The 26,179-nt window shown below is 34.4% G+C and overlaps 1 long non-coding RNA gene across 1 annotated transcript; it reads right to left on the bottom strand.

The window, feature by feature from the left end:
• Positions 1 to 376: 376 nt before the first annotated feature.
• On the bottom strand, positions 377 to 25,753 carry LOC111630614. Its single transcript, XR_002757555.1, has 3 exons — positions 24,782 to 25,753; positions 19,092 to 19,186; positions 377 to 1,804 (listed from the first exon to the last, which is right to left on the bottom strand). It is a non-coding gene; the product is annotated as an uncharacterized LOC111630614 (long non-coding RNA).
• Between the last annotated feature and the right edge of the window lie 426 nt (positions 25,754 to 26,179).

The raw sequence follows: 26,179 nt of genomic DNA, 5'->3' as shown, positions 1-26,179 counted from the left end.
AAGTTCACAGCACACGCCACGGCGGGCGGAAACATTTTCAATTAAAATGTGCAACAAAATATTTTCACATTTTAATCTTTCGTATCAATCCGAAATAAAAAAATATCATGTTCTATTTAAAAAAATTAACTTTCCGCCGGGATAGTCTATTTCTAGCCAGTTTTAGTTATGGCAAAAAAACACTTGGGCGATCTGCCTAGGAGATGCCTTCCGGGAGATCTTTTTAAGGGAAACTGGCTCCTATTTAGGCGTTACAGACACGGAGAAAACCCGGAAAACACCACGTGGCCAGCCTGTTCCGAACGAGGCGCGAAACCCACGACCGAACTCCTGGTGTTCACGGACCGAAGACCGCTTGGCCACTGATTGTCCCTAGCCAGTATTTCGAAGGTAAAACCGTTCGACGGAGCACATTCGATTTACTTATCGAAATTTTCGGGACATTTCGTAAAACTCTCTGGGTTTTAAAACGAGTGTAGGAAAGGTCCGAGACACCACGTACGTAAGGAAAGCGTAAGATTGTATCCGTTCTTTCCGTGGCCTACTATTGTATTAAGCTGTTTTCTTTTACGGGCGTAATAACTGTACAGAAATATTAGTCTGTCTACAATAGATGCCCTAACGATCAGACCCTTATAGCAGCCTAAACAACGCGAAACAAGCTAAAAGACGACACAGAAGCCGTGGCAACGCAAGTATAAATTAGAAAACAAACGACCCGGAAAAGTCGTCCGCTACGGCGCTTCCCTCTTGGCTGGATTTTATCGTCGGCTCAATTTTAAGAACGCCTTTTAACTAGAAAAAAGAAATTCGAACACTACTAATAACTCCGGGCGAAATGCCCCGAACGCTTTGCAATTCTCGTTTTCTTACGTAAGAATCGGCAGGAGGCGAGAACGAAAACGACGTCAAACTTTGCTTCTACTTGGTCTGTTCGTGGAATGGAACAAAGCGATTAACAAATGGCAAGTGCGGAAGAATTGGCCAAGTATTCGGATAATCGAGAGGAGGTCCTATCTTCTGTCGGCAGCCGGGACGACCCCTTCTTTATTGAACTCTTGCAAAATCACGGAAAGGCCGAAAGGAAAAGTTAATTTTTCCACGCTTATCTCGTTAGGATTTTTTGCCGGGCCGATAATTCACGCGTTATCGCCAAACGAGGAAACCGTTTGACGGTAATCTACTGGGAAGCGATAAATCCTTTATTCAAACATTCGGCCGACTTCTTAATCCCGAATTTCCTCCAAAGAGGATTTCCGCCCGCCCTCGGACTAAACCCGTAGCGTCGATTTCGTCTTAATGAATCGTTGCTGCCAATTGGAAAACGGATGGGCCTTCGCCTTTAAAGTAAATAATTTGTCGTCGGGTATCGAGAGTTTAAAAAAGATTTGCAAAATGTAAATTAACCGGGATAAGTAGTCCGAGTCCGCTTTATCTTTCGACTGCAGCCGATTTTTCCCTTCTCTTAATCGCAATTGTCTTCCCGAAGCAATTACCGAAATTTTTACATTACGCAAAACGTCGACCACCCATTTATTAGCAAAATTTTTAAATACGATAATCGATAGCAAGGCGAGTAAGGAAAACTTATAATTTAAATTTTAATACGTATAACTTTACACAATAAGAACAAAATTATTAAATATATTTAACTGTACGGTTCTATAACGAAATCTTTCAACTTTTCTAAAAATTCCAAATATAAAACGTGTCGGTAAACCGAACAGTAATCTTGTAGCTGCTCTACCAATCGAAAAGTCACTCCTCTTTCCTGTAGCACGTGTATCAGTAGTTCGTGTAGATACTGCAAAAGAAAGAATGACGTTACCTAGTTTACTTGCGTATATTAATATATAGAATGCTTTACGGAACTTATTCCGTAATGCAATTATTCTGAAATATTCAAATCTTTTGACAAGTAACCGATATTTATTTATAATTAATAAAAAAAAAAGGAACAGCATTTCAAACACGGGTAACCCCGGTATGACGCCGTACTTATACAACGCCATTTCCACCTAAGATTTCGTACGAAATCGTGTTAACCTCATTCTACCAGATGTTCTTTATGTTACTACCGCGTCGTCGGCCGATGTACAGTACAATACATTGTGAATTTCTTCCCGTATGACTAATAAGAGTACCTTTTACTTTTTGTGGCAGAGACTACCACAAAAAGTAAAAGTCTCGTTAGAAAATAAAAACTGTTCTCTGCTAATAAGTTTGCTACTTTATAAGCCGGAAATGCCCTTTGGCATTTTGTGCTTACAATATTCTTTTTCGGTCGCCTTCTCGAAAATAGAATTTAATTAGATAATAAGTGTCCGCCGGTTAGTTAAAGTTGTAAATGCCTATCGATCCTCGGCCACCGAAATCGTACGACCCGGAGAGTAACATATAGTATATAATTAATTTCTATAAATGCAAAGATTTCATAATTGTATATCAGTGACAAAAAAATTTATAGTCATGGCTAGAAAAATCACAAAGGGAAAGATTTATTTCTTTAAAAGAAAAAATCAGAACGTCTCGGAGAATAATCGGTCGTTGCTGCAAACCTTTAATTTAAACGAATAGACAATTTTACAATTTACAATCAAAGAATAGACAATTCGTTCGATCAAACAAAATGAACAAAATATTCTTTTGAAAGACGAGAAAAATTTATTTTTTGTGCACCAAGAAAGGTTATTACGTACAATTCTTTATTTTACAAATTTTAATAAAATTATTTTTCTTAAATATTAGATCAAATTTATATTTAAAATATCGTTATGCGAGACTCGCATTACGCGACATTTTTGTGGAACCTAACTAGGCCTTATACGAGGGTTACCTGTATTGTCTAATACAAATATTTATAATAAAGTTGTTAATGCTATATTAAATGTCTAAATGGATCAAATACAATATACTAAGTAACTTGTTATTTTTACAATTAATTAATAAAACCCTTCGTGGACCACGGTAAACTTCAGAGCCAATTTTTAAAATAAGTTATGCTACTTTAAATGTTCTATTTAAAAAAAAGCCAATTCTGCAACGAACGTTTGATTCGACATAGTTATCGATACTGTATATTTGAAAGAAAGCCTTAGTATGATACTATAACTGCTACCTACCTACTTAGCAGTTATAGTAATGGTCTGCTGATCCTACTACTGTATGAATAATACCGGACTAAAACACAAAAGTAATTGCCTAAATATTTTTCATCTTGAATGCGATGATTTTCAAAAATCTTAATGTTTAAAACAATTATATAACTTTTATACATTCGTTATTGCGAATACCCAAGACAGATCTTAGAATGAAATATCGCTATATACATTTTTTAAATGCAAATAGTAAAATGGTTTCTTCTCCTACAAAAAATCATTTTTAATTTTTAGGATAAGTCTTGTGTTACCAAACGGAGGCTGGTATCGGACAATGTCATTATCTGGCCACGGTGCACGAGTGCGCCACTAGACAGTGACCCGTTTTTAGCTTCACGAGGCCCACCAGTGACCAAGCGGTCTTCGTACCCTGAATACTGGAAGTTCAGTCGTGGGTTCGCGCCTCGCTCGGACAGGCTGACCACGGAGTTTTCCTGATTTTCTCCACGTCTGTAACGCCTAAATAGGGGCCAGTTTCCCTTAAAAAAATCTCCCGGAAGGCATCCTCCCTAGGCAGATAGCCCAAGTGTTGCGTTGCCATTAACAACAACATTAGCTTCACGAGATCATAAGTTCTGTGCTCGAGAGCTGCCAGACTACTGCCGAACACAACTTCCAAATATTGTTGTTTTTGAGGTGTTAGGAAGTGCTGCTAGTAACTACGTAAAGCTGTTTTATAAAGAAAAGAAAATTACTGTTATTTCTGATGATAGAGATGCACCTAATGTGTAAATAATCCACATAACACCCTGAGCTATTATCATATTATGTAGTGACATTTTTCGGGTCAGACGATCGGACAGTTCGGTTTGACAGTTTGAAGTCAATTTTGACGGTCCATTTACGAGAAAACATCTAAAGGAATAGCAGAGAAGCAAATGAACGAAGGAAAACAAAATTAGCGACTGAAAGCGACTGTCAATAACAAGCGTGTATGTCAAGCAAGTGAATAGTTTTTAAATATTCATATCAATTCATTTTTGTCTGTATTTTAGCTTAAATCTTGATTCAAACCCCACCAACAACAGTTACATACACTAGCCAGCGTTTATTCAACAATTAAAACCCCAGTGTGCATTTCGACAACAAAATAATGTTGTCCTCTTCAGCTTGTTTTAATTTACACCGTTTTAACCGACACACAATACCATTAAAACGATTATTTTCACTACATCTCTTCTTTACATTATTATATAAAATATGATTTAGCACCTTAAATTTAATAAAATATATTGCAATAAAATAAAGTATTGTTTATATCTATTTTATTAAATGTAAGATGGTAAATCATATTTTATATAATAATGTAAAGAAGAGATGTGGTGAAAATAATCGTTTTAATGGTGTTGTGTGTCGGTTAAAACGGTGTAAATTAAAACAAGCTGAAGAGGATAACATTGTTTTGTTCGAAATGCACACCGGGGTTTTAATTGCTGAATAAACACTGAATAATGTATGATAAGTCTGTTGTTGGTTGGAGTTTATAAACCAAAAGTTTTAATTAAATGAAAATGATTTACAAGGGGGATGAGACGAAGTCAAATCAGATATGGAAATACACTCATTCCTATAAAAATTAATGCACCATGAAGGAGTTGTCGGAATCGAATGTAATTGTATGTTCGTGTGTGTGAATCGATGATATAAGTAAGCGATTACAAAATGAAGGCAAAAAGATCATTTATTGCAGGAAAAACTAAAATGAAAGGAGGTTCTAGAACCTCTAGTATGAATACACGATGTGACACGGAGGCGTTCGGTGTCCTGCAGCATCTAAGTCCACAGTTGCTGAAAGTGGTCCTCTAGTATGGCCAAACTCCTAGGCTGTCCAACTTGACATCCCGGGTGATTCCAGACGTGTTCGATCGGAGATAAATCAGGAGACCCAAGCAGGTCAGGCAATGTGGCGGAGACAGTCCTGTGATGACCTAGCATTGTGTGGTCGAGCATTGTCCCGTTGAAAAATGGCTTTTTGAAGCCCTGCCACGAGAGGCAACACATGTGACTACAGGTTGTCACTAACATGCTGCTGGACTGTCAAAGTCCCTTGGATCACTACCACAGGTGATTGGTTGTTGTATGTGATGGCACCTCAGACCATCACACCAGCTGTGGGGTGATGTGCCATGTCAAAGCATAGACAGGATTGAGGCGTTCCACCAGACACAAACAAGGCCATTGTCAGTGCCAAAACTGTATCTGGATGCATTGCTGTAGATGACCTGGTTCTGCTCTGTTGCGGTCCAATTCCGTCAGGAGTGACACCACTCCAGAGGCGATGGTGGGTGATGTCAACAGAGGATACTTAATGGCCATCGTGATACCAAATGTTCCTCACCCAGGCACCTCGAAATGGCAGACAGACAGACAAGGTCTGTAATGATGGTGCCACCTGTGTCTGGATGGCAAACAATGATATGGTTGGCTGTATGCATGCTTCTCGGCTAATAATCTGCTGAGTGTCATGAGCCTGGGCACCATGTGCGCAAACCCTCTCTCATCCACTGATCCTAACACCACCTCATAGCGTTGTCAGAAAGGCCTAGGTGGTGAGCCATTCTGCGAGATAATCATCCAGCTTCTCTCAACCTGTTGATTCTTTCCCCTCTCAAACTCAATTAGTTGTTTCTATGGTCTTCGATTGCGACATAAAGGCACCACTAGTAATACTACATACAGGTAAACTACATGTATGTAGTTTACCTGTATGTAGTACCTTTACTAGTAAACTACATACATGTAGTTTACTAGTAATACCTACTAGTAAACTACAGACAGGATGACCATAAACTAATTACCTAGTGAAGCTAAGACGACTGGCCAGCTAATAGTTGACTGAACCGACTATCACATGAAAACTACCGTGAACATGGCATCTTAGAACTACAATAATAGTTTATAAGGAAAGCAATGCCAGATTTATTCATATTGTATTTTTCTTAAATACTATGAAGTTTTAGTGAAAATTTAAGAATACGACCGAGATTTCAACAATGGAATGGTGTAGCGTCCTGTGCCCAAGCTGGTTTGGCCATCATATAGGCAATATATTTGCAGTTCTCAAGTAAACTAAAACTTTTGTAAAAAAAACTTGTGAATAAAATACTCATACAGAAATGTTTTACTTAATACTATACAGATCATACAAAACAAGTGCAAAAATATTTTAAAACTTTTAAATATATAGAAATGGTAATCGTAATACAGAAAAGAATCTGCCTATGTCATGATATTGTAATTAACAAGGCAAATGCAAAACTTTACAAACTTTTGAGTAATTGGAACTGGTAGAAATTAATTTGACCTTCGTTGTAGTAGATATTGTCTGATTTAAAAATTTTGTAGTATAATATAAATGCATTTGTATATACAATTTTATCAGTAAATCTTAAAAGTCTTTGCAGACATTTATTTTGATAGAAAAGTTGTTTTGTTCTATTGTTCTTAAAATGTGATACAATTCCTTTCTTATGCATATTTGCATTAAACTCTTCGCACAAAAGTAGTTTCACAATGTGACATGAACTCTAAGACGTCATTGTGAGGTGAAATTAAACTTCCAAAATCTCCTTTTTCATACGTATATGATTTAAAACGGATAAATAACTGATAAGAGAAAGACAGAACGGGGTTTTGTGAACCTGTTAAACAAAGGCTACACTAGTGAATCTTATAAGCTTTTCTCAAAACACACCCTGCAATGTATGACAAAACACATTTCTCAGGTAAATCTTCATCTTGAGAAGCAGCTGGCAACAGCAAGGAATTGTTACATTGTATTGCTACTGTTGTGACTACTGTACTTGCCACGTTCTCACTTTTTGACTTGTTAAAAATATTCAGGAATGAAAACAAAGTTTGTCCCAATCATTTTCACAATTCTGTCCTTTAACATTTGAAAAAATCTCTTCATAGTATGCTGTTTTAAACAATATTTAAATTGACTAGCATTGAGATTATTCCTATTCCCTCTATGTTGTCTGATGCTTGAATATAAACTCTCTACTACATCTTGATTCAATGATCTTGAAAACAAGTACTTAACCCCAGCTTTGCTAAGATTCTCCCACAATCCAAGGAGAGTCGAAATGGTGAAGCCCTCTGGATTATGGTCTGCCAAGAGCATCCTGAATCCAGGCACTGTGTGTGCAAGCCCTCTCTCGTCCACTAATCCCAACACCTCCTCACAGTGATGTCAGAAAGGCCTAGGTGGCGAGCTATTCTGCAAGATGATCATCCAGAGATGACCACGTGATTTCCCTTGACAAAATTAATCCTTGCTTTGGGACTACATTTTACAATTAATTTTTTTAAACATATCAGCACTGTCGTTTAAAACATTTACATGAGCAGATGTAGCTGTTAGTTACCTCCTTAATAGTTTTATTTCTTTAAAATTTGATCCATTAAACACATCAAAAAGTGAATCTATTTTTTCAATGAAATCTGCATTATAAGCTGCATCAGATGGTAAACAGCCTAGAGAAACATATGTTCCTATCCCAACCACTACAGTATGGCTTAAAATTTGTGCTGCTAATTTCACTTTCATTTTGGAAAACAGGCAACAATGTGTTTCATGGTGACTTTAGGTGCTAAGCAAATTGCTAGTGAATTGTCTTTTGTTATAAAATGCTTGATGTAATTCCATTTAATTGCGTTTCCATCCAATTCAAAGTCATAAATTTTAAATTATTACGAGTACATTTCAACAAGTGTGGTGGATCATACATACAGAATATCACTCTGTTTTTGTAATTAAAAAAAGTTTTTCTACTGTAACACCAAGAGAATTATAAACTGAATGATTCTGATTAGAAAGGTCACACACCAAGATTACAATATTTAAATCAGAATCAGTTAACTTGTCCAAACAGTCTTTTACTAATACCAGCAGGCCATCAGATTTGATGTAATCAGTGGAAAGAACATAGCCAAAAGGCTGCTTCCATTTCTTAAATATTCCTTGTATTTGGAACACCATGGCTTCATTTGCAACTGATAAAATCTTGTATTGTTCCCCAAATCAACTGAAATGAAATCCATCAACTAAATCATTATACAAATCATAAGACAACTCTGACTTGATAGACATTTCATTCCACATTAAAATGCACATTTTGTCTTGATCACTCAAACACTTTGCTTTAGCTTTTAGTGCATCAAATACAAATTCCTGGAAGCCTGGTTCATAGGTCATTTGAGATATCCACTGCCGCACACTTGATAGGAGGAATATTTTTTGAAACATTTTGTATGCTCTCAGGCTTTGATAAAAAAGAGAAAGGGCTAGTTTTTTGTCTGTGCATGTCCATCATCTTCCTTTCTTACATCTTGAGGACATGTTCATTTGTGACTCAAAGAAACACAACTGAACCTGAGATAGTCCTGGGCACATTTGACAAATTTGTCTCATATCTTTTATGTCTTGTTTATCTCTAATCTGAGATCGAAGCATAAAATATTTCTTCCTCAATTTTGATAGCTGTGTGATCTTACTATGCAACTGCTTTCTCAGTTTAACCTTTTGTGGGGTGTCCATCACACTATTTCCTGTGCAGTCAGAAGTTACTCCAATATTTGCAGAAAGTTCTGGAGCTTTAAATTAATAGATAGAGTAACAGTATCTGAATTTATAGGGATAGCCAGATCTCCTGAATTCACAGAGGATTCCTTAGCTTCTACATTAAAAGAACATTCCTTGAACTGAGGGAAAATTTGCTCAGTTGTTTTTGGTGCAAGTTTTGGTTTCTTTGACAAATCAGAATGAGGTTTTGGTAGTTTTCTTTTCCCAGTCAGTAATTTTGGAAGGTTTGGTATATTAAAAATTGCTGGGACTGCATTCCAAACTAATTTCTTCTCAAATTCATAAATTTGTTTTCTTCAAAATGTTCATCACAAAGATAATTATTTTTATATAATACTTCTGCTGTTTTATTTAGAAGATCTAGGCGTAGAGTGTTTTGGAGCCAAAAGCGGCATCTGAAAAATAAAATGGAGCTGCATATGCATGGATAGTATGATACTTCTAATTAACTGCTGGCAATTTAGAAGGTATACTGGTTTCTTCCTACGAGTGACGGTACTTTAAGCCTAACGATGTTCATGAACAAAAACATGGTCTTACCAGTTTTTTTTTTTAAGGAAATCTAAAAAAGAACAGATGATGTTGCTTCCCTAGAGCATTTGAGCAATTAACAGCTGAACAATAACTCCTGCAGTCATCCAAGATCTTTAATTCATTTTCTACTTCTAACACACGTATTCACAGCATAAATAAAGTTAAACTGAAGTAGTTTTCACGCAGCGGTCACAGAGTGGTGCTAGCAGCAAGTACCTGCATAGACATTGATGTGCAGAACCAGTTTGCCCATAGAACTTGCTAGTCTTCCTAGATTCGCTAGGTAATTAGTCTATGGGATGCCTTTGCGCACTTTTTTTATAGACCAAAGGGCATATAAAACTAATGCCCTCTGCTGGCATTATGAAAGAGCCATCGTGCTATAACTAATCATTTCCATTTCTGCTTGAGACTTATCTGCATGCCAAGTTTTGCAGCTATATGATAATCAGTATATTTTAGAACATGTTTCCGAGAATAATGTTACTAGATTTCACAATTTTTAATTAAATCTTCTAATTTTTTAAAGAAGCTGTAATTTAAAATCCTTTAAAATATTGCTTTTCCATTTTTGCAGATGTTGCCATCATTTATTTCGTCTCTAACTGGAGAAATAAATGCTTCAAAACAGTTTGATCCCGGGAAAATACAAGAAAATTTGAAAATTGACATACTGCTTCCAAAGTGAAATCAGGAAATGACAAGAAAAATATTCCTAATTTAACAAAAATGACTTTAAACACTGCGCTTACCATCCAAATGGCAGTGCAGAAAGAAGCTATATTTATGCAATATCTGAGCAAAGCCAAAACAAGAAACCTATTAAAGACAAATGCAATAGAAGGAATTTTTCATACAAAAAGTTTAACTACTAGTGATAATCATTTCTGCTATAATTTCCCAATTATTCCAGAAGTGATTTTAAAAAATGTATAGTCAAACACCATGAAACATTTCAAATCAAATTGTTAGCATTCAGCAGTGTTTGTTCGAATCTGATTCCAAATAAAATGTTTTGTGTTTAAGGTGAACTTTTCCATTATGTTTAATAGAATCATTTTACACATTTTATTTCAATTGAAATGTTTTTCATTTAGAGAATTTTATATAAATTTGTGTTTGTGTGGCATTTTTAATTGGATGGTATGGTATAGTGCACAACAGTCATTTTGTTGTACATTCAATGTATTTGAAAGTTAATCATTTGTGAAAACTTCCAAATTGCCATGTCCAATATATAACATCAAGTTCTCACTATAATTACTAAAATAAACTACAATAGGGTCTACCAGCCACTTTTTTACATTTGTTTTTTGTCATGAAGAACTATCTTCACGATAAAAAAGTATGCTTCTATCTTATATATCTTAAAGCATACTTATTGGAAGATATATTAATTATAATTATAAGTTGTCTATAACTTCATATGAATTATTCCAAGTGTGGCATTTTTAATTGGATGATATTGTTGGATTTCAAGTTTGTTGTTCTGGGGTGCAATATTTATCACACAGGTTATATTTCCAAGTTTTATTAATATAAGTAAGAAAATAAATAATACTATAGCTTAGTTCAGGGTTGGCAAACAACATTTTTCATTCCACATGCCATATAGTAAGCATACTTGACTTTAAAGGTGTTTGTGCATGCCAAAGTTTAACACTTCCAATAACAATATTTTAAGAAATTAGACGAATATGCTTTAATTTGAGTAAATGCAAAAAAGCCGATTAAAAAAAGAATGATTAAAAAAGAACAGGTGAAACAGAAATCGTATTTTACTTTATGTGCCATTAAAGTTCATCTTCTCTCAGATAAATTGCCTTAGGGTGCAACTATGCAGACACAAATTTAGTAGTAAGCGAGAGATTGCAAGCGATATAGTTTTTTGCAAAGAAACCCATGCACAAGTAAGAAATGAGAAATATCGCTGGCAAGAGTGAATTTCTGGTTCTCGCACATATCTGACAGGGTTTCATATTTGAGCTGTTCACTTGCCAAATTGATTAACTCCACAAAACAAAAGTGCAAAAATTGAAAATATAAATTAATTTTTAAAATTCCTTTTAAACTTTAAATTTAAATAAACATTGTAGAATGTATTTTTATATACTGTTATAATAAAGCCTAGCTTTAATGTAATGATATATAAAATTAGTTAAATGAAAAATGTAAAAATAATAACACTTATATTAAATGATTTAGAAATGAAGTTAATCGATTTGGCCTGTGAATGGCTCATTTATCATATCTCGCCACATATTCTTGCTTGCTTGTGTCTGCATAGTCGCACACTTACCCTCCTCAAAGTAAAATTGCCTTGTGGCCCACCTATCTTTAAGTAAAACCGGCCATCAGTACTAAAAGGTTGTGGACCGCTGGCCTAAAATACTTATTTCTCCATTTTTTTTCTTCCATTGAAGCATATGACTACTAGGACCACTCCAAGCAACATAACTTTAAAAAGAATTGCAGAAAGAAGTAAAAAAGCACTGTTTCAACAATAAATCACTTATATTGTTTGTTCTGAATGTCTGTATACCTATATTTAGTGCTGTATTCATTTGTATGAATAAGATTCTTTGTCAAGTATTTTCTTGTGATCAATATTTCATCTTTACATTTAAGACAATCAACAACTGCCTATCTTTCACCAAGATATTCATCTTGTTGATCTCTTTCAACTCTTTATCTGTACTGTTACAACAGTGTATGATCACCTACCTATAGTGGACTCACCTTTTACAATTGCTATTAATACTGAGGACTCTGCCACAACCACTTTTTGTCTGATGGTGTGAGATCACATTTTGTGCTTTATCTACTGGTATTATAATCACTTTTTAAGTTGTACGTCAGATGAGAGTTTGATACATATTTTCCCCCTAACTTATGTTTTGATCTTGCACTATCTATTTTAGTTGTATTTGCATTTTATCATTTTTTCTAAGTTTAGTTACTATTTATTACTTATCTATTTTATTGCATTTTTTTTATCTGTTTATTTCATATTTTGATATATTTTTATATATATTATTTCTCTCATTATGTCTTTAAATACAGTAATACCCCGAACTTACGCGATAGGTGGGACCAAGCGATAACCGTGTAAGTCAAATTCGAGTAAGTTGGGGTATAATTTCCCAATTTGTGTAAAATCCAAATCGGATGTATGTAAGCTAATAAATGTTCTTGTTAATCTTATCTTGTCTTTTGATTCGTTCACGTTTACAAGAAATCACCACATAGAGTCTCTCAAGTCACTGTAGATATAACAAACACAGAAATAAATAACACAAAATAAATTGTAGCTATGTGTCAATTCTGCACGACACGTCCAAACATGTAAGCTGAACAATAGTGTGGGGAGAGTGAGTAATCAAGAGTTGCGTGGCACTCAAAAGATGAATCGAGATTTGAAAATCGCATAACTCCGGGTTCACGTAAGTCGAGGTATTACTGTATTCCACTTAAAATATTTATGCAAAACGTTTGTTACATCAAAAACAAATGCTTTTTTTCTCCCATATATACTGTATTATGTTACCCTTATGATTTTTATGTCTTTATTGAAAGTTGGTTTACCCCTTTATCTCATGATATCGCTAATTCTATTTCTCTATTGGGTTTTTCACATGTATCTTTAAAATGTATTAATCAAAGAAGTGGAAAAATACTTGTCATTTTTCCCTGTCTATACAAGTTTATAATATTTTTGAATAAATTAATTTCATTCTTATTTTAAAATTCAGATCATAAACTTTTTTTTATCCATTGTCTATGCACCTCATACTAAGAGAATTTCCATTTTTAAATCCGTTTTTTTGTTCACTTTTATTATTCCTTCTGGTTTTAAATTCATAATGTGTGGAGATTTTAATTTATCTAATGTTTACTGGAGTTCCTCAGGTCCATTTTATGACATTTTGAAGCAGGCTAAAAATAAAATTTTGAAGCAAAACACACCACTCATGATGCAAGGTCCTAGAATATAGCTTATGATGGAGAAAAAAGCCTCGTTCAAATACTGGCGGGTCCTAAAGTACCCTCTAAACGTGTATGAATCGGAACGTTTTAGATACTAGATTAACTTCTGAAATATAATTTTTTTTTGTTTTTATATTTTTCAATATGTTTATTTTGTTTGTGCAGAAAAAAGAAATAATTTTTAATGATACAATATGGTCACACCAGTGCTGCCAGCTAAAACATGCACATCAACAAGACATAGCCAAATATTGCAGCACCACAGCTCTAGCGAAAATTTGAATTTGCCAATTGGAACGCTTTCAGTTAACCTATGTTTCAGTTGATAGGTATTCAGATAATCGATGCTCTACTGTATTTGCAATTCCGAAAAATTGATATTTCAACACAAAAATGGTTTACTTATTGTCTAAAAAACTATGTAATTTACTTTGAAAACACTGGAACAAATGGTGATTTTTCAGGTAATCCCTGCAATCTTTACTTACACCATCTTAAATTAAAATATTACAAATTGCATCAAAAAGAAACAATATTTTCAGTGAATTTTAAGTCAAAGTCTTAAACAGAGGCAAATGTTTATAAATTCTAAAAAAGTGTTAGAAGCTAGTTGCCATGTTGCAAAATTAACTAAACCCGGATTGCTATTGGTGAAACACTTATTAAATCAACATGTATGGAAATTGCTCAATTAATGCTTAGGCCTAATAATACAAAAAAGGTGAATGAAGTTTCATTTTCAGTTGATACTGTTAAAAGACAGTGAGGATATGTTGAGTAATATTTTGGAAACATTTAAAATGAGCAAGAAATTTTCACTCCCGAGTGACAAGAAAATCAACATTAAAAAGTGAGCACAGATCATAAGTATTGTACTTTTTGTTGAAGAAAATGCCATAAAAACATTATTTTGCAAAAAGCTTTCAGAGCAGATTACTGATGAAAAAATTTTTCTAGTAGTAGATTTTTCTTCAAAACTTTTGGTATTAAATGGAGTAATTGTGTCAGTGTTTGCCTGGATGGCACTGAAGCAATAGTGACTAATAAAAAGGAAGTTTCATGTGTAAAATGACAAAATCCAATAGTACAAATTACACATTGTTGTTTTAATCAGGAAGTACTGATGGTCAGAAACCTGCCAGAGAAACTATTTCAAATGATAACAAATGCATCGACATCATAAACATAACTAAAATGAGACTTAATTTAAATTCACAAATTTTTGAAATATTCAGCAAAGAAATGGGATTGGAATATAAATCCTTATTACTTTACACTAAAATATGTTGGCTTTCTTGAGGCAAAGTACTGGGAAGATTTTTTGAACGTCACCACGAGGTCGGTCAATTTCTATTAAATAAAAACATGCCCAAATAATACCAGCTCCATGAAGATAATCTGGCAACAAAACTTGCATACATAGCTGACTTACTTCACAGGCTGTGCTTACTTGAACACTTGAATGAACTCAATAAAAAATAAATCAGCAATGAGTGGCTGAACTTTCCCGGCAACATTTAAAATTTTAGTGGCACCACCTGCTATCATATATTATTAAAAAACTTTTATGTTTTTAACTATTATAAAATAACAAAATGCTTAATTTTCAGTTTTATAAAAAATTGTAAATGCTAATAATAGTAAAATCGTCATTAAATTAATTAAGTCCAACCATACTGGAGATGCACACGACCCCCTTTATATCTCCACCCCCTGGACCTTTAACCACCAAAATTTAACAGCATTAATTGCCCTGATAAACTTCTGCGAAAAATTTCAGAAATTTTCGACAAAACGCACAGGAGTTATTAAACTACAAACAGGGTAAACAAAATCATGCCCCATACACACTAACATCCATACACACAGAAATTATCCCCTTATTTTTTGCATTTTTCGATGTTTCAAGGTGTTGTAAGTCCAAAAATGTAAAAATATTGGGGAATCATTTTTTGACCGATCGCCATACTTTCCTTCTGTTATATATAATGGCCAGGAAAGTAAAAATGCAACATTAAAATGAAAAATACTAATATGTTTCAATAAATTAAACAGGTTCAAACAGAAACTTGACCTTTGGCAAATAAAATTATCCCAAGGACCAATCTGGCCACTATCACAAACAAGCAAAGGATTTGACTCAACAACATCCAATGTTGATGCAACACTTTTTACAGTAAATATGGAGCAATACAATTGGATTTGAATCTTTTTGTAATAAATTCCAAAAATTTTACAAAATACTTCTGGTTCAAGAGAAATTTCTCAAATTGAGAAATTACAGGATGCTGAAATTAAAGTTCATCAAAGTTCAATTGGATGTTTTCTAGATTTCAGTCAAAAAACATCCTCAAATTGTCAGTGATATGGTATGGTATGCTATAGTTATGGTACAATTTTACAACCACTTATGAACAAGTTTTTCAACTCTTGCTTCCATCAAAAATGATAAATGGTTGTGCTTGAAATATATTGATAGTGAACTTCAAGTTGCCTTATCAAATATTAACCTAATGTAATACAACTATGTTCAGTAAAACAAGTTCAACTGTCTCATTAGTTATAGTTAAAATTAAATGTTGGGCATCATAATACATATATCATTTTATTTTTGTATGCTCACTTTATTTTTGGTGTGTTTTCACTATTTTTCTCTTTATCAATATTGAAGCTTATTTACTTTTTTGTGATCATTATAAATGTTAACTGTATTGTATAATTTAGTATAATAAAGCTACTTGCTCATGTTAATTTCAACTTTATAAGAAATAAAATAGTTTAAAGATTGTTGTTAGATATGATGTTAATTTTATAATTAAAAAATAACAGTAGATCAGTACATTTTTGGTATGTACTTTGTAATTTCTATATATTTGCATATTTTTACTTGTGATTTGCCACGAAATTCTGGGAAGTACCTATGCATGCCATGCATGAAAAAAGGTTGCAGAGCACTATTCTCACCCATGCAAATTCATTGATGATGTGGCAAGTTTACAGCTTTATGTCAGCATTTTCCCCTGACATAATGGAAAGGACAAGAGGTAGTAAAACTTAGACTTTTGAAAAAAGAAAATGAAAGAATAATAGAAGAATGCATCAAATGAATAGTGCTGGAAAGATTGTCTTGGAAAATCTAAATAGCATGATCAATAATATCACTAACCTAATTAGTTTGCAGAATTTGCACTTTTGAGTGCCATTCCAGACCAGAGACTTGATCCACTGAAGATAGATAACAGTTAATTGCTGTAATTTTTACAATTCCTGGCAGCTTTTTTAACTAATTGATATGGTTTTGAATTAGATCATTCTCCATACAACTACAAATTCTTTTAAAATACTTTGAAAAACTACTTAGTTTTGTTTTTTTTCCATTAAAATACATTTCATAGAAATAGTTTTGTTTTGCAAAAGAATGCATCATAATAAAAGAAATTAGAGCTACCCAAAGCATTGCTAAATTTGCTGAACTATTTTCTGAGGTAATTAATAGCATTTAGCAATAGAAATATTACGAGCCATTTCGTACTAAATTTAATAATTAGAAGTTAATGATCGGTTAATTACAGATATTTTTTTGAGATTTAAAGAACATTTTATTTTATATGTATGTAGGAAAGTCAAAAATCATCTTCACTTTCGCCATAACACATCGGTGTTTGTCACACTCTTCTGCTTATGTATTTACACACAACAGTGAAGTTTGAAAGTCTCCCTTGTAATTCCAGCCTTTTGTTTACCTTTCTGACAAAGAACTTTTTTATAATCTTTGTGAGACTGTTGGGTGGGACCTCGTTAAGTTTTGCATCAGTTTTTATTTTTGAAAAGCAAGAGTTTAACTGTCCCACCAGATATTCATTAATGTTTTAACACCAAATTTCAAATTTCATCTGGGCCTAACATTTATACAATGTTTTTGTGCTTTTGTGCATTAGTTGATTTCTGTTCTCTGAATTTCTGTCTGTAAGTTCTTTTCTGAACTTTTTATTTAAAAAAGAAACTGATAATATTATGGAGCCTAAAAATAGTGGCGTGTCAAGAACTGTGCTCACCACAGAAACCAGGCAAGAGGTAATAGCTAAGGCAGAGAGTGGGCAGATGAAGTCTGATGTTGCTAGGCAGTGTGGCTTGAACAGGTGTACAGTAGGCACAATCTTTGCTAAGAAAGATATAATCAAGAAGACTCAAGCAGCTAAAGGAGTAATTGAAAATTACATCTGAGAAATAAAAAACATTGAAAAGTTCATAATGGAACCTAAAACTGATCTGACGACAGAAGAACTCCAAGAACTCTTAAATGAAAAACACAAAGAAACTCAGTGAGATGTGTTTTCTTCTGAAAAAGAGGAAGATGAAAGAGGACCAATGCCAACAACTGCTGTTAAAAACCTTTTGAAGAAGTGGGAAGATAACAGAACAGTAGTCATCCAAATGTCATCCGAACCAGATTGAGGTTAATAGGCTTGTAGATCTCTAAAACAACAATGCTATTAATTACTTTGTTTTAATTAATTAAAATGAAAAAAACATGATTGATAATAATGCAAGACTGTGTATATACATATTTTTATTATTACATATAAATAAACATAGTATGAAAGTATATTTTTATTTTTTACTTTTTGGGGTCTCCAGAACGAATTAATCAAATTCCCATAAAAATCTATGGTAAATCAATAATTGGTTAACAAACAATTCAGGTAGTGAACACGGTCTTGGAACAGATTATATTCGTTAACAGATCACCCACTGTACAGGGACAGTGTTGTACCATACAGAAGTGTATATGAGTGGATCAAGAAGTTTAAAAGTGGCCAGACAAATGTGATGCATGAAGAGGGAGCAGGACACCATCAACATCCACCAATAACAAGATGATTCAGAAAGCTTGAGAAATAATACTGGCAAAACACCAAGCTACCATTGACAATAAAGCATGTTCTCTGCAGATTAATCATGGTTCTGCTTTCAAATCATCAGTGATAAACTCAGATTCCATAAAGTCTGTGTGAGATGAGTGCCGTGAGAGCTTACTGCAGAGCATAGTGCAAAAGTGTTCAGATCTGCTGATGCTTACTCGACCACTACAATAATGAAGGCAAAGCATTTTTGAACAGAATATGCACAGGAAATGAAACTGGGTCCATCACTATGAGCCAGAATCCAAAATGCAAAGTATGGAGTGGAAATACCCAAGATCTCCAATGAAGAAGAAATTCAAGACTGAATCTTCCATGGGAGAGGTAATGCTAACCACTTTTTGAGACTCACAAAGGCATATACTGGAAGACTATTTGGAAAACAGGCATATGATCAACAGTGCAAGATACAGTGATTTGCTGGCCAACAATCTGAAGCCAGAAATTTGCACCAAATGCCAAGGCCTATAGTTGAAGAAAGTGTTACTGTTGCATAACAATGCACACCCACACATGGCTGGCCAGACCATTGAAACCACTAACCATTTGGGTTTAAAGATGCTGGAACACCTTGCCCACAGTCCAGATATCTCCCCTTCTGACCATCTCTTTGAACTGTTCAAAGATGGATGCTTTACAAGGTCATCAATTTTCTATGGACAAAAAAGTGTGGGAAACGGTGCATAAATGGTTGGGCAATCAACCCAAAACCGTCTTCTTGGAAGGAATACTCAAGTTTCTTTACTGCTGAACCAAGTCCATCAAAATGTCCATGGAGGAAAAAAGTCCATGTGGAAAAATGACATACTTATTTAACCCCCTAGATTTGTGTAAATAAATTAAAAAAATAAAGTGTGGATAATTTTTGACTTTCCCTCACACATTATATAATGTCTTTCTTACCCCATCTAAGCCTGTTTCTTTTGTCATGAAGTAAGTTGAATTTGTACATTTTCCTTCATACATTGCACAAAAATTGATGTAGAATGGCATTCCTTCTAGAAATAATTTTAAGAAATAATTTTTATTAATGAAAATATTATAATAAGATATTGATCAATTTTAAAAACAAATATCATCACAAATTCAATTTAGATTTTATCCATTGTTTAGTAATTTATTTATTATAATTTACATAGTACATTATAAAGTCCAGAATTTATATATAACATTAAACAATAATTTTTTTAGACATTAATAAAGTCAGATGATTTGGCTTTATTGAACATTAACTTTAAGATGTTTATGTATGTAACATTAATAAAACTAGTAAATAGCACAAAGACCATAATTACAAGAAAAGAAAATTTTCTTGTAATTATTTAAATGTAATTATTATCCTGGCTATTTATTATTTTTATTATTGTTAATATATATACACATTTACAATTTTACCCATTGCCAATTGAAAACTTTTTACATGTGTTACATACTAAAATGGATAAGAGCATACAATAAAAGATCAACTCCACCATAAGACTGTTTATTCCTGAGGTGTGAAAAGAACATAAGATGAAAAAAGACAAAGCAGTCCTGTGTTTTCTTCTATTAACTTCATGTGAAAATGAAAAACTTTCTTGTTTAAGAATAACTACACTAAACTATCCGGAACCTGTAACCAGTGCGTAACGCTTATATACTATATACCGCTGTTGACAATGTTTTCGAGCGATCTTTTTGCTCTTCTTCAGGTTAACTGGAATTCCCTGGATGGAGTGTATTCTATTTGTTTGGATCAGGTATCAATTCCGATGGGGTGGGTCTTTTCTGACATGTGCAGTTGCATAATGGGGGGGAGTGGCGGGTTGGTATCCAACAGTGATTGCCAGACCAGAGACAGAGTCAACTCTTCCTTCCGGTTAACACACGTGGTTAGCCGGCCGGCATTGTAGATAGCCGTGGCCTCTAGCCACCTGAGATGCTCTTGGTGGGGTGTGTTGATGATAACAGTAGCTTTTTTGAATCTTGCTTCGACCTCGGGATCAGATGCATGTGTGCCCAATGCTGTGGTTAGTCTCTCGTGTTGGATATCCGCCTGGTGTTCACGTAGGTGGGTGTTCAAGGAACATTTGATCGAGCTGATGTATAACAAGTCTTTGTTCTGCCTGTTGTCCCTGATTGGGATAGAATAGATTCTGGGGAGTCTGGTGCGATTGGGAGGGTCTTTATCATTCCGCAGGATATGGAAAATCGTGGGACATCTTCTGTATGCCAACCGTATCCTGTGTTCTCTGGTTATCCTCTTATGTACTGTCTTAAGGTATGGGTTGAATGTAATGGGGACTCATGCCGAACAATCTTGCTGTGGATCAGCGACATTACCTGCGGTCAGAGTGTGTTTCCGGTGCTGGTATTGTTCTATTAAGCAGCATGTCACGTTCGGGAACCCGTGCTCAGTTGCTATCCTCCTGATGCGGGCTAATTCGGTTGTCAGGGCTTGCTTGGTGGATGAGTGCAAGAACACACTTTCTACCAGAGCTCTAAAGATGGCTGCCTTGTACGGGAAAGGGTCACAAGAATTGGCTGGTATGTACGTGGGGGTGGCTGTGGGTTTGTGGTACACAGCCGTGTCGATGTTTGGTCCTACTATTTTTATTCCAATGTCTAGAAAATGGACTTCCTCTGCACTAGCCTGCTCCAGTTCAACCATCAGACCGAAAGGGTTGTTGTTGATGGTTCTGACAAAGGATGTCATGTCAGGGACCTCTCTCCATACAATAAGAATGTCGTCTACGTATCTTCTATATATTAGGATGTTGGGAAGGAAAGGCAAGAAGGCCTTACTCTCGAGGTGTCTGATGACCATTTCACAGAGGTCGCCTGACAGCAGGCTACCCATTGGTACACCTCTCTTCTGCCAGTAAATGGTGCCATTGAACTTAAAAACATCGTGTAGTGCTAGGCATTTGGCTAATTTAGAGTTAGTGAGACGTCTAACCACAGCCTGTAGCTTGTCTATTACATCATCTTTTTCTTTCTCACACATGGTATTATCAATGTACTCCTTCAAACCCTGTTGGTATGAGTTACATTTCATGAGGACCAGTGTTTTGACTTATCAGCTCTAGTGAGAATTATCCTGTTCCTCTGTATCCATCCAGCTGTACATCTCAGCTTGGCACTATAATTTCTTGCTGTTCTTTAGCTTTTCTGATATTTATCGAGGCTATCCATCTGTAATATTCTTTCTGTGTATCTGGAAGGCTCTTTATAAGGTATTCCACGTCCGGGATGAGGTCTCTGGCTCCATTTTCAGGCAGCGAGGGTGCGAAGGTCAGGCCATATTTGAGCACATCTACCATGAAGTTAGGCGGCTGAATGTTGTCCCAAACGATAAACAGGAATGTGGGGCACTGGTCGAACTTAGATACTTGAAACTTTAACACCCAATTCAGATTCTTGCGGTAAAGTTCTCGCAGGTCAGCAGATAGGCGTTCGTAGATAGGGACTAATTTAGCGTTTTCCTTGGCCAATATGTCAGGGTGTGTGTGGAATAAGGAGTCCTCGGTCTCTATTAATTCCTTCAATTTTGCAAAAATCCACTTTCTGGATGACCGGATGGCTCTATTAAGGCACATGATCCTGACATTTTAAGAAGAGGTTCACTGCCTGGTGGGAGGCGTATTCGGAAAAATGTCATCGGTAAAAGTCCGCTCTTCTTACACTCTGTCAGAAACCGTAGTTTGGCTCTAGTTTTAACCATGGCCACCATGTAGGTGAAAAGCCTATGCAAAAACACATAAAGTGGGCCAACAGTTACGCCCGATTGTAGACAAAGTAAGGGTGCCCACATGGAAGCCTACGCAAAAACGGTGGCCCTGGTGGAAGAGTTGACTCTGTCTCTGGTCTGGCAATCACTGTTGGATGCCAACCCCCCCACTTCCCCCCACCATGCAACCGCACGTCAGAAAAGACCCACCCCATCGGAATTGACACCTGATCCCAACAAATAGAATACACTCCGTCCAGGAAATTCCAGTTGACCTGAAGAAGAGCAAAGAGATCGCTCGAAAACATTTGTCAACAGCGATATATAGTATATACATGTTATACACCTGTTACAGGTTCTGGATAGTTTAATGTACATTTCACCTCGGTGCTGAAAGTAGAATAGTTTCTGTATTTAAGAATAACTGTTTTACTGGTAAGGGTTTGAGATTGGTTTATGTATCACAAGCTGTTTGAGAACCAGCTTATGTGATTTAGAATATTAAAATTTATAACACTTCATATTTCTGAATAATAAATATTCATCATTATCTAGATGTGTAAAAGCATTTTATTGGTGATAATTATTTTAATACAATGAATGAATTTGGAAAAATTAAAAACAATTATATACTGCATTTAATAATATATTAATATTTTTTAGTTAGTCCAGTGATGAACAACCTTTCCTGGATGCAGGATGCAAGTGAACTTTGTAGGCTCCTGATGAGCCTAAAAAGATGAGCATTAAGTTGCCGGCTTTAAGTCTGTTAAGTATCAACATACTTTTATTACCTGCAACTTTTTATTTCTTTTATTACATTAGCAACTAAATTATTACCTAAAAATATAAAATTAAAATGAACTACTTTCAAGATAAAATTAATCATTAACAAATACCAAAAGTTTATTCCAGTAGCTTAAAGAAATTATACTTTCATTTTTGCCCTCATTTAAAATTTCTTAAAAAAAAAAAAAAAAAGGAATAACCTCCTTGTAAGAAGCAAAAACAATAATAGAATGAACTGTAAAAAGTTGTATTTATTATATCAAAAGTTATTTTTAAAATCTAGTCTAAAAGTATTGGAAATTATTAATTCCTATATATTAATATATATGTTTTTTTGGTTTTTATTTCAAAATTTTTCATAATTCTCTAGCCAGGTTTGATTAACAGAATTCTTTCCCAAAAGTCAATCCATCATTAAGTACAGTGTAAACTGTTTAAAGCCAGGCTCTCAGTAAGACCAGGAAACCTGCTTATTACAAATTTTTTTTCTAGTCCCATATCACATAATACACACATTAACATAATTTTGTATGTATAAGCCTGAAACTGCTTAATGCACACATGGAAAAGCAATTTTTAAGTCCACAAAAAGTAAAACAATCTGAATAAGACAGAAGCAAGGATAAAGAACTCTGCAGAAAATTTAATTGTGACAAAACACACAACTTTATCAAATTCTGAAAAGCAAAGAAGAATGGTTATGTGGTAAACATCAGGGAGATTCAAAAATAAAAATGAGAACTGAAACTTAACAAACTGTACAAATAATTTCTAAATGCGAGATCATGTAATATTTCAATTTCAGGCCCTATTCTACAAGAGAAAGCCAGAATTATTGCACAAGATTTGAAGAATGAGTCATTCAAGGCTTCTGATAGTTGACTAGAAAGCTTGAGAAGAAATATCTTTTAAGCGAATTTTTGGGTATATTAAAGACGTTGACCTGACAATAATAGAAGACTGGAATCAGAATTTGACTGAATTAACTAAGGACTATGAGTCAAAAAACCTTGCTAATTGTGATGAAATGAGATTGTTTTTTCAAACAAAACTTTGAGTTTATAAAAAGATAGTGTGTTAGAGGGAAGCAACTGAAAGAATGACTCACAATTCTCTTGTGAGCTTTTGCTGATGGAACAATGGAAAAGCCATTAGTCATAGGAAAGAATTTCAAACTCCACTGCTTCAAAAATTTAAATATTCACAAATTACCCATCACATGGATGACAGTATGGATGACTTCAATTAAGTTATAATGGAAGAATGGCTCAATTTTTCAAACAGAAAAATGAAAATTTAAAAAAGGCATATTCTTCTCTTTTTAGATAAAGTTGCATGCCATCCATGATTAGATTTATCTAATATTAAATTATGTTTTCTGTCAGCAAATACCTTATCACAACTATTGAATCAGGAAATTATTTAAAATTTTAAAGTGCATTATATAGAAAGCAAGTGTTGCAATCAATTTGTGCCAATATGGAGTCATGTAATTCCTCATCTGAATTAAAATTTTTGTATTGATACTGTTTGTTGGATATCAGATGCTCACAAAAATGTCAGCAATAACTGCAAAAGAAACTGTTTCAGAAAGGTGGGCTTTCATTTAAATGAAAATGAAGCCAAAATAGAAGGGTTGGATTTATCACAAGAAATGACTGATATTCAGACTTTAATGGAGGGATTAAATGAAAAGATGTAATACCTCAAGACTATATTAACATAGTCAAAGATCTTGCAGTTGTGAATGATGTAACAATTGATGCTATTTTCTATTTATTGCAAAAACTTCTAGATGCTATTTTGAATAGTAGTCATTTAATTAACAAGTACAAGCACTTTCAACAGTATATAACTGTCTTCTTCAGGTAATATTTCTTCAGGGGGATTGAATGTTATAAAGCTAGAGATAGAACATATTTGCAAATTAGTCTTTGTGCATTAGCATGGAACATAAAAATTTAAAAATACAAAATTATATCCCATTAAAAAATAAATGTAATAATATACATTTATTTTTCAGAAAAGGGAAATGAATCAGAAAAGGGAAAGGAACCATAAGAAAATCACGAAGAATGTTATGTACAGTACTTACCAGCAGCAGTTCAAATCAAGTTAATGATGTTGCCAAAAACAATACTGCCTGTGATAATGGCAGAAGCCGTGATACTACTGATGCAGAAACTACAGGCTATGAGAAAGATGATGTTGCAGAAAATGTAGATGAATTTTTATGGCTGAAGGTATGGATGCCTTCCCAACTAGAGGACTTCAAAAGCAAATATCCTTGGATCTCCTACAAAAATGGCAAACTAGGTTGTACATGCACCTTGGTAAAATCTCTAGGAGCTGAAACAATAAAAAGACAACAAATTGCTAAAGAATGGGCCACCATTTCCATAGAAGCTAACCATCCATATTCCACAGAAGCATTTTTATGGACCAAACCATGAAAGGAAACTGACTAGTCTTCGCATCAAAATTAAAAGGCACTCAGATTTGGTAGGGCACAGTATTGCTGAAAAGATTTTGCAAAAGGCTCAATCGAAGAGAATTGAAGATGGACTATTGAAAATTTCGTCCGATGCCAAAAAGGCTACCATTAAGATACTCAGAATGGCCTATTATAGTGTCCAAAAAAATCATCCTTATTCAGAGAAATGATCTTATTGCCTTGCAACAAATGAATGGGATTAATCTAGGTACAACTTTGCATTCTTGCATTTCGCAACCAATATTATAGATCATATTGCTAACAAAATGCAGAAGCAATTGATATTCCAAATTGTATCAAGAAGAGCCAAATTCAACATACTGATTGATGAGTTGACATCACTGAGCAACAAGCCAGTTTTTATAATTTATCTTTTGGCTATCTAGACGAAGCCAGAGAAAATGGAGTGTATATACTTTTGGATATACTTGAACTAGAGTCACAAACCGATGAGCAGATATCTATGCAGCTCTTAAAATGCTTTAAATCATATGGTTTGCATGAAGAATGCTTGCAAAACAATTGGATCGATATTGCTACTAATGGGGCCAGTGTAATGACAGGTAAAAGTTCTGGAGTTGTTTCTATCTTATAGAAGCAATATCCAAGCCTGTTCAGCTGATACTGTCTAAATCATAGACTGGAATTATTGGTAGGAGATTCAATGGATGATGTAAGAGGCATTAATTATTTCAAATGTTTTATGGACAAATTATATAATTTATACAGTCAGTCTCCCAAAAATTCTTGTGCTTTGGAGTCTTCTTGCAAAGCCCTTGGCTACCAGTTTCAAAAAATAGGACGGGTTCTTGAAGTGAGATGGGTTGCAAGCAGTTTTTGCACTGTAAAGGCCATATGATCATCTTATCAAGCAATTGCAATCCATAAACATTTTGAAAGATTTATCAGAAACAAATTGTGGCAATACTGACAAAGTAAAAAAAGCTACATTCAGTGGACTGAAGGAAAAACTTGAAAACACTAAATTACTTACACATT

Source organism: Centruroides sculpturatus, unplaced genomic scaffold, assembly GCF_000671375.1.
Source record: "Centruroides sculpturatus isolate CEXI.00-Female unplaced genomic scaffold, Cexi_2.0 scaffold683, whole genome shotgun sequence".
NCBI classification, from domain to species: Eukaryota; Metazoa; Arthropoda; class Arachnida; order Scorpiones; family Buthidae; genus Centruroides; species Centruroides sculpturatus.
Note: the sequence above shows the minus strand (reverse complement) of the source record. Positions and strands in the feature narration are given on the sequence as shown.